This window comes from Hylaeus anthracinus, unplaced genomic scaffold (genome assembly GCF_026225885.1).
Source record: "Hylaeus anthracinus isolate JK02 unplaced genomic scaffold, UHH_iyHylAnth1.0_haploid 0, whole genome shotgun sequence".
Classification (NCBI taxonomy): Eukaryota; Metazoa; Arthropoda; class Insecta; order Hymenoptera; family Colletidae; genus Hylaeus; species Hylaeus anthracinus.
In genome coordinates, this window is record NW_026533254.1 from 13,788,930 (window position 1) to 13,798,294 (window position 9,365).

Consider the following 9,365-nt stretch of genomic DNA (forward strand, 5'->3'; position numbering starts at 1 on the left):
ATAATAATCATAATACTTTATTTACGGGCAATCTGCTCTTGATATCAAGTACAATGTAATAACAACGACAACAAGAAAAACAAAACAAAAATGGAGACGATTACGGTGTCTTATAATGTAACGTGTTCAAACTTGATTGCGGATCTGCAAAATTGCAACGACTGACCTTTTAAATGCTAAAGGGTGAGTTATGAAAAAGATCAACAGACATATTAAGGCTGTTAGCCATCGCACACATTCTTGTAACACAATCTTTTTTTCGCAATTGAGGTAATGGATCAGTGTAAAAAATATCGCTGCTTCGAAGTTGCCTACTTGGAACATTAAATTTCAATAGTTCCAGTATCCTGAGACATTCAATTTTACTATTGACAATTTTAAAAACTAGCACGAGGTCGGCTACAGTTCGGCGCTGCTCAAGCATTCGCGTAACAGAGCCAACGACTGTCCAAGAGACACCTTTGGCGACGCGTAAACTTTATATTTACGCGGTTCCTGATAATCCAGTCTCCGTATAAAAATAAAACATCGAAAAAACCGGCGTACGAGCGGCCGCGATTGGATTTGCGTCCGTCGCGAAGTATTAAACCAAACACGTACAAGATTAGTCCATCGATCCGATAAATCGACGAGAACGATTGCAACCGCTGGTGGTCAAAGTTCTACAGAATCCTCTCGTTAAATCCACCGTGGGTTTTGTTACAGTTTTTCCGCGACCGATCATCCGCTCGTCGGTTTACATTTCAGGTTGTAACAAAAGTACAGCGAGTTTGTTTAACAAACGCTCAGCATGATTTTAACGGATACGAACATGCGGAAAATGAACAACCACCTGTCCACGAGTGGTTCCATACAGAGTGGATCGTTTATTCCAATTTCATGTAAACCGTACGCTGAAAATATTTGTAATCCGATTTTGAAATAACAACGGATAGAACGTTGAAACCGCAAAAAACTTGTAAAAGTTTGATCTAGTAAGCGAGCTCTGTAGACTAACGTCGCGTGACGAATTAAGGTTAATTAAAGGTTTGAAGTTTAAAAAAAGAACGTTAATAGAAACCGAACGAATCGAGTTCTCGTGGTTCGATGATCGCGTTTATCGAAAGTTTACAAGGAGAATGGCGAGGAGGAGGAACGCTGATAAAACTCCAAGTATGCTTTGGAAAGTGATTCGGCAGGGAGGTGTGGGTACCGAAGTGAAGCGTTGGTGGTTCTGAAATGATTCTCAGCGTATCGTCGAGAGGTTGCGACAAGAGGTTGAAAGGGTTGCGAGCTCGTCGAGGCCAAGAAGCGGTTGAAAGCGGAGGGCGGGTTTGTACATTCACCAGGCAAGGAAAGGGATGGCCGAGGGTGGGTAATCGTATTTGTCGGGATGGCCAGAACGACACGGAAGTTAGATCGACGATGGTTCAGACGTCGCACATTTATTTTCTCTTATTTACGATATATTGGGTTGTCCGAAAAGTTCGTGTCTATTTTTAAGAAAAATTCAAAGGAATATTTGAATTTTGCTGTATATTTATCGAATTATATACGTACCATTTTGTTCCACACCTTTTAAGGAATGTACACATGTTATTTGTTTTTAGCCATTTCGATGTATTCAGACCTGTACCGCCTACTAAAAATCGACATGGACTTTCCAGACGGCCCAATATTTATCCAGCTGATTTCTCGTATGGACTTTCGGAAACCGATATCCCGAAGGGAATTTTTGTTTTTCCATTTCGAACGATGATCGTTTGACGCGCGACGGTATACGTTTCAACGTCGAAAATTGCAGCGCGCAACTGGATTGCTCCATTCATCATTTGGGAAAGGAAACTCGATATGGTGACGGTACGCGTGCATACCGTCGATAATTATGATTCAGAACTTAATAACATCGAACGCAAGCGCTATCGTTATTAAGCTCCACGAGACCCGAGCTTAGGAGCAACGCTCAAGAAATATCATGCTCGACAGTTAATTTCACCGTGTAATCTCGTTCTATTGATTTACCAAGCTTGATGCGGGCGGCGTTTTCACCCGACACAGGAATGTTTGAGTACGAATTTAGAACTCGTCTCATCATCTCGTAGGTAAAATAGACGGGGTGTGCGTTACCGAGGGGTGTACGATAATAGTTGTATCGAATAAAGATTTCACTTTGAAATACCTTGAAGACGTAATTTATTTAGCGTTACAATAATGAAAAGAAAACGTAACCGTGGTGACGTATTCGTAACGAGAGAAATAAATTGTAGGGGCTATAAAATGTTACCGTATTAATAAGTTTTATTGTTCGTTTTTTTTTTTTTCAGACGGAGCCCTAACCTCTTGGAACCCGGTCGAAAGTCCCACGGTACACGGAGGAGTCGTATGCGGTAAAAGGGGCCAATTAAAAGTAAGTGTCGTCTGCGGACTGTTTTTATTTCGTCTGTCCAGTGGGGAACTGAACGCGAAGCTCGATTATCTCGCGCTCGTCTGAAATACCAGGGTTTCCTACGACAGCCCACAGCGTGGATCTTTACTTTTTACGCGGTATAACGCAACCAGCAAGTTACGTAACGGCCTGAAAAAAAATGTTTCTAACGCGAAATCTCGCGCGTTCCGCGTAATTGGATAGGTGGGCGGAGGCGGTGGCGGGAGCGGGGGGGGGGGGGGGTTATGGTGGTTGTTTAAGTTCGTAAAATTCGTAAGACACCGCAATCCAACTTTTTCGAAACGACGCGCTTCGTTCGAATTGAAACGTACAGCAGTCCACGCGATAGTGGGGAAGGTTAAAGTCACCGTTTTATCATTTTCGAAATTGCTTAAATAATAAAGACCCTCGAAGCTGGGAATTTTACGAGAACTACCTTCGCGAAAGATTTCTTATTTCCATAGCTGTTGGACGTGTATGAGCCTCAATTTTTTGTTTGAATCGCAAAGGCGTGGTAGAAATAATTGAAAGTTCAATCGATCGTACGTTTCAAACGAGTCTTGTCCATTTCGAGACGACAAGGGACGACCATTGGCGAAAGTTTAAATTGCTATCGTCCAGCGTATTTTGTTTAACGTATGAGCGTCGAGTAGCGCCGGATGGATCGACACGCGGAAAAATAAGATGAAATGAAAAACCGGTCGAGCCGGTGGACGGGCGCAATAACGACGACGAATAACAGGCTGGCCAACGCTCGCGATCCGTTTCTTTCTCTCTGGGTTTTTCGTGTCGGTGATTGATGACACCTGGACGCGCATACCGCGTGCATCGAAGTCGCAATCAACCGTAAATCGAATCAGTAATCAGTGTCCCAGACCGAGAATTGTATTATATTCGTAGCGCGATGTTCCCCGAACATTTGAGCGGGCGCGAAGCTTATTTTGTTTGCGTTTCCCGTTTTTCCGCATCGCGCGGCCCACGGACGTTTCAAAAGGAACGTTCTTCGCGTAATGTCGCCGTTTTACGACGCTGCCGCGACGTTTAATTCAAGCCGAGCACCACTTATTTATCCCGCGACGACTGGGAACAATTCCGAAAATGCATACAGAGACCATTCCAGCCGTGACACGCTGTTTTTACGTCTACTATCCACGATAGATGGATATTTACAGGGCAGAAAGACTGTCCCTTAACATTTGGACAATCGACTCTGTTCTATATTAAGTACGAAGTGGGTGATTAAGGTGATAAGAATATTTTGAATAAATAGTTTTCATTGTTTCGTCGAATACGACTGTGCTTAGGTACAACGAGAGATGATCCTGTTGAATTTTCTATTTTACGCTCGTGTAACTCTCCGTGTTTTCAATTAATATTTATAAAGTAGCCACGGCCATTCTGGCAACACAATATTTTACGGATACAGTAGTTGAACGTCGCCGAAGAGATACGACGCGATATCTCGAGGCGAACCCGTTGCATTATAAAACGCAATGTTACGACGTGCCCGATATTACATTTCAACTTGAATTACGCTTCGTCGGTGTTAATTCGTTAAACTTCATTTAGTTCTTCTCACAGAGTTGCGATACATTCCGATACGAAGACGGACCAGATGAAATATAAGATAGACGAGTGAATTTTCGGGGATGAAGATTCCCCTTCTATTGTATTCCATGCGAGCAAAGAAAGTAAAATACGAAACTTCTCGAACTGTACTTTGAGAAGTTGGAACGGTTCGGTGCAGTTGATTTTAAAAGCTGCCCGCGCGAAACAAATCGCTCGTCTAATTGGCAAAGTTGTGTCCGGCGGTTCAAACCTCGTAAAAGTAAGCGAGAATAGCGCGAAGGATCCCGCGAAAGTTCGGCGAGAAAGAACACCAACCCATCCGCGAAAAGTTGCCGACGCGGATGCTGAGTAATTCCCAGGCGAAATGTCTTCGAAGAACCCACGAGAAACTCGCCATTCCTCGACCATTTTAATTTTCCGTCGAGTCCCTCGTGAAAACTCGCTACGTGACCGAAAAACCGCGACAGAAAGGACGAAGCCGGAGTGCAACAGGCGGGGCTGGAGCATGAGCTATTGAAATCATAGAGCAGTCTTCGTTTACAGTATGACGTACACGACTAGGGCTGAATCTATTCGATTATTTTATAGATGCAGTAAAGACTGGATAAATTCAAGATGACTATCTCCGATTGATACGCTTCTGCCGACTGCTCCTTTTCCTCGGACCTCTTTCTTTTTCACTCTCTCTTTTACGTTCGACGCTCGACTCGAGCCAAATGTAAACACAGAATAGAAACCTCGACTGGATAAATGCAATGTTTGGGTCCCGATTTTCTTGTATTTATCCAATCTTTACTGTACAGTAAGGTCTGCTTAAATGCTCAAGTTCGGTACTGAACGTTGTTTGCCGACGAGCTTCGAACGTAGAGAAGGCCGGTGAATAAAGAAGAAGACTGATCGAAAACACCAGGGTATGTCGGTGATTTTTATCGTTGGATTAGGCGATCGAACTCCTGGACCCCTCAAGAGATATATCCTCCGGTGATGGGGATGGTTTTCGTGCATTTATCGTAGAGAAATTTGTGCATTTAAGGAGAGTTTATTGTAACTACCAGAGTAGTCCAGCATTTCGAATGGTAAGCGTTGCAATAACATTCAACGAGTAGTCCAAGCCCTGGTGTTCATACGCTCGTAATTCAAAGCTGCAGATGGAAAGGTATAACTAGTGCCAGCAGTCAGAGGGAAGTGGAGTGGCGATAAGGGATGGCTGGTAGCCGGAGGAAGCAAACTCTGACACAAAGGTTCTGCGGGTTGCGCCGTCAGTGATCGCTCGGTGAACTTCAAAGTTCCCCAGATTCGATATTAAGGAGCTCCGTGCTATGTACGAAAGATCTCTTTTAATATTACATAGCGAGCACTTAGCGAGAATCGAGGGAACGTAACTAAGCTGATTCAACAGAGAGACCATGTCCCTGAACGCCTTTGAATAGCTACCCTTTACTTTTCGTATCGGTTACGAATTCCAAATGTCGTCCGTCTTTGCGGATAACTTACCTCCGTAAAACGTAAAACTTTTACCGATTCCTTTGCTCGATAGTTCGCTGTTGAAGCCCGATGGCTCGCAGCTGGAGTTGGCGATAAAAATTTGCTATTTTCCGCGCGCGGAGGAGCTCCAAGCCCCGCCGCTGAATATTATTTGAAATCCGGAATTCTCGAAAATTCGCGAGCCCGAGTGACCCGATCACCCTCGCAAATCTCCAGACTCTTAAACTTCCGAGAACTTGGAGAACCTGTCGAGAAAGTCGAGAAAACTTGCTAGTTCGACGATAGACATAGCCGAGGCTCTGTTTCTATGTTTCTGGTCATCTGTATATTCACTTGGTGAGGTAGAATTGAAAAACTTACGATAACGTCGGGAATTTCTGCGCGATGAAATCTCTGGATGGATTATGCCGAAGATGGAGGAGGAGTAGCTCCTAGCTAGCTGTTACGAAAGTAGTGGCTTTTTCCTCTGTCCTCTCATTCTTCGTTTTAGCTGAATCTTTGAGGGCTTAAGAACACGAGATCCTTTCAAATCCCCGACACCGGCGGCATTCATCGAGACTTCATCTTCCGTCTCGTCTCTCCTGAACTTCGTCTCCAGTTTCCGCTTAAGACCCCTTAAATTCTCCAACGTCGTTAGACCTCCGATGTTTGTATTTCGCGAGATGCTCTCGCGAGTTGACAACTCCAACGTGCTGTTATCTTCGCCTCAAAATTCCCCCTCCTGTCTCGTAAACGAGATAGCTAGCTCTTTTGTTTCCTGTCTCCGGCGCACCTGGCTAATCGATGAGATGACTCTCGAAACACTTCAAACTAGAATTTATATCTACCCCAACAAAATTAGTCTCGAGTTTTTAACCCCTTAGGCCGATCGCACACGGACGCAACCGATTTGAAATTAGTGTTGCAAACCGTTGTGTTGTTGTTACCGTTTGCGCTCTTTGTTTTACCTACTCCGCTATCCTTGTTTTACCTAGATCCACGGTCGCATACAACTAGTTTCAGAGTGGTTTGAAACTGATCGGTTGTGGCCGTGTCCGATCGGCCTTAGAGTCCAAATTCTCTGATTTCAGTACATTCTTGTCGAGCCTCGCTCGACACAGGAATGGAAAGGGTTAAGAAGTATAATTTCCTTCGCCTTGGAATTAACAGGCCTTTCCTGGAGCTTCGCAAGGGTTTCGCGTGCTCGCGAAAGATCAGTCGCGCGCTATTAATAAATAACGGTGTTTGGACGAAGTTTACGAGCCGAGCCGCGGGTATGGGTCAACGTAGAGACGACGACGACTCGTGTGTCTGTCGCGCATTTTTCTAGACACGACGTTTAAGCGGGTGCGAGCATCTACTTATCGCGAACGAGCACGCAGACGTCCAGCTGGAATCCCACTCGGAAATTCGCGAGAGAACGACCTTAATCCTAGTAAATTAATCCTAGTAAATTTAATTCTGGTTCTCGCGGAAAATAGAATTTTCGGTGCGAAGTCTCCGCGCGCGACCAAATGGCTGCGAACGATAACTTTTATAGGATTAATTTCCTTTTTTAGTTCGGTCTTCTCTAAACGTATAAAATATCGTTTGTTAAAAGCTGGCCAAATGCCAAACATCCTTACGAAGGCAACACTTGGATGGATCGTTCGTTACTTGTTCCGTGGCGAGAACATCGTCGGGTCGCGTCGTTTTCGAGCTCGGTCAGTAGGAAACAGCTGGAAAAGATAAAACGAGAAACAAGTGACTCGGCGAGGTATAAAGAGCCGCCCCCTGGATAGAAGACGAAACGCTCTCTCTCTCTCTCTCTCTCTCTGGCCGTGGCGAAGAAAAGAGAAGAGTTCTCGAGAACGCGCGTTTTCTTCATTGAAAAACCTAGAACCGTTTCTGTAAACTACTCGTTACAGAAGAAGTGGGTGTAACGATCGGATTAACGACGTCTTTCGAGAGTTGGATCGTTCCGGTCGAAACGACGAGACCTCCCTTAATTCGTACTTAAGAATAGCGAGCAGAGCTTAAAAGGAATCGAAGCAAGCCGTTTTACGCTTCCTTCCGCGTCGCCTTCGATGTTTTATGTCCGATCATTTCTCCTCGACGAAAAAGAAGGAAAGCTTGTCGAGGAGGAAGAAAGTTGTAAGATTTTTTACGACGCGGAGGAAAATTAAAAAAGAATCCTCGAGGAAAGCGAGGAAGTCGATGAAATCTCCTTGATTATCGGCGAATGTCGAGGTGTTTTACCGAAACGAAGCGATGAAGCGTTTCGGTATTCTTTTCCTCTTCCGTAACGAAGATCCTCGTTAAACAGAAAGGGCGAGAATGAAGCAAAGAGAATTTAACGAGACACGCGAAGTCGTCCGCCAAGTGTATCTAACGAACTTATCCGAAATGCTTGCCCCGTCACGTTGTCACCCTTTCCGTTAATGCAGCGTGATCCTCCTGCCGTCTGAATTTACTTTGGCGTTCCCCCGTTTAAGTGCTTAAATACCAGTCGAGAGATAATTGTTGCGGCACAAATTGAACGGTCGGGGATCGCGAGGATTTAAGGACTTATTCTTCTCCTGTGTAACGAAAAATCCGATATTGTATAACGTTTACTTAAAGCTTCCTCTATTGAAGATATGCTACTAAAATATTCTACGGAAATCCAAGGGAGTAAACAGATTGCAGCGATATCGAATAAAGCGACGCACCGTTTAAGGAGGTAGTCGAGACTCTGAATTTAAAACGCCGTTCTTCCCTGCAACTTTGCATGCTTACGTTATTTCAGACATACGTTAGTTTCTGGTGGACGACTAGTTCAAGATTTGGAAGCTCGACTATCCCCTGAACCGTTGGAAGCATGGTAGACCAGGATGTTTAGACGAGCACGTTTCGGAAACGATCGGTCGACGTATGATATTTATCAAGGGGTTATCCGAAGTGTCTAACCTGCGGCGCATCGGTTGCTAGCGGTAGTTGTAACGGCGTGCAAAAGCGGCTAACTGCTCTCAGGCAGATGGTGGTAAAAAGGGGTGAAGGGAGGGTTGGGGGCGTAGTCTCTGCCCTCTCACCTCACAGCTGACTAGTTTTTCGTTAGCTCGTCGTCCCGTGAAATCTGTCACACCCTAGCGACCTCTAGTCAACGAGGGCTCTCCTGTACATCGGTACTTCTCACCTGTACACCCTCGCTCTTTCCCTGCGCACACGATCGGATTCTCGTGTGTGTTCCTACAGGGCGATCCACCAACACGGATCTAACCCAGATCCATGGAATGTTCGCACGAGATAACCGTTATCCCAGGGTACGAATCGTCGCTTCATACGCGTTCGAATCCCGTACGATTTCGTTCTTCGATCGCAAGTTGCCTCCATTTCGCGCTTCCCTGCCTTGGACGTTTCACGAACTTTCGCCGCAACAGGACGCTAGTTTTCTCGACGGCTGCCACGGCCGCAACTCGCGGCGATCGTTTTCGAAACAAAAGCGCGTTCCCGTTGCTCTTGTTGGATAAGTTGGAGAACAATTTAAAGCAACTTAATTCAACGAGGGGAGTAAATTGGCAAACGAAAGGCAAGCTTTGTTCGGCGAATAAATAAATCATCGAAGCTTGTACTTTGACAGATAATCGTCACGATAAAAATACAAGTTTGGCGCGATGGTTCCTTAACGTTTCGATGAGAATGGAACAAGAAGAATGATCTACAATCAGTCCCAGAAATATTCGTACTCTCTATGTCTTTTGAAGAAATTTATTTATACGAAATGGTAGGTTTGATGTATATAAAAATATACAGTCATTAATATCCGTACGAAGAAAGTCTATTTCGTTCGAAGAAGTTTGATTAAATTAAATAATAGTTTCGATATTACCAAATGAATGTTTCATTATAAATAGCGGTATCAGTAAGCTTATACATGTATATGTTTATATATACATCAATTTATACATAA

The 9,365-nt window shown here is 44.5% G+C and overlaps 1 protein-coding gene across 2 annotated transcripts in view; it reads left to right on the forward strand.

Annotated features, from left to right (window-relative positions):
• Positions 1 to 2,368: 2,368 nt before the first annotated feature.
• Positions 2,369 to 9,365, forward strand: part of LOC128888857 (uncharacterized) — a 41,563-nt gene continuing 34,566 nt past the window's right edge. The window contains exon 1 of one of the 2 annotated variants that reach the window (XM_054146033.1): positions 2,369 to 2,386. The gene's annotated coding sequence lies outside the window, so the exon portion shown is untranslated. Of the gene's footprint in view, positions 2,387 to 5,036; positions 5,050 to 9,365 lie in introns of those variants that run through there. The other variant, XM_054146041.1, reaches the window with a different exon arrangement.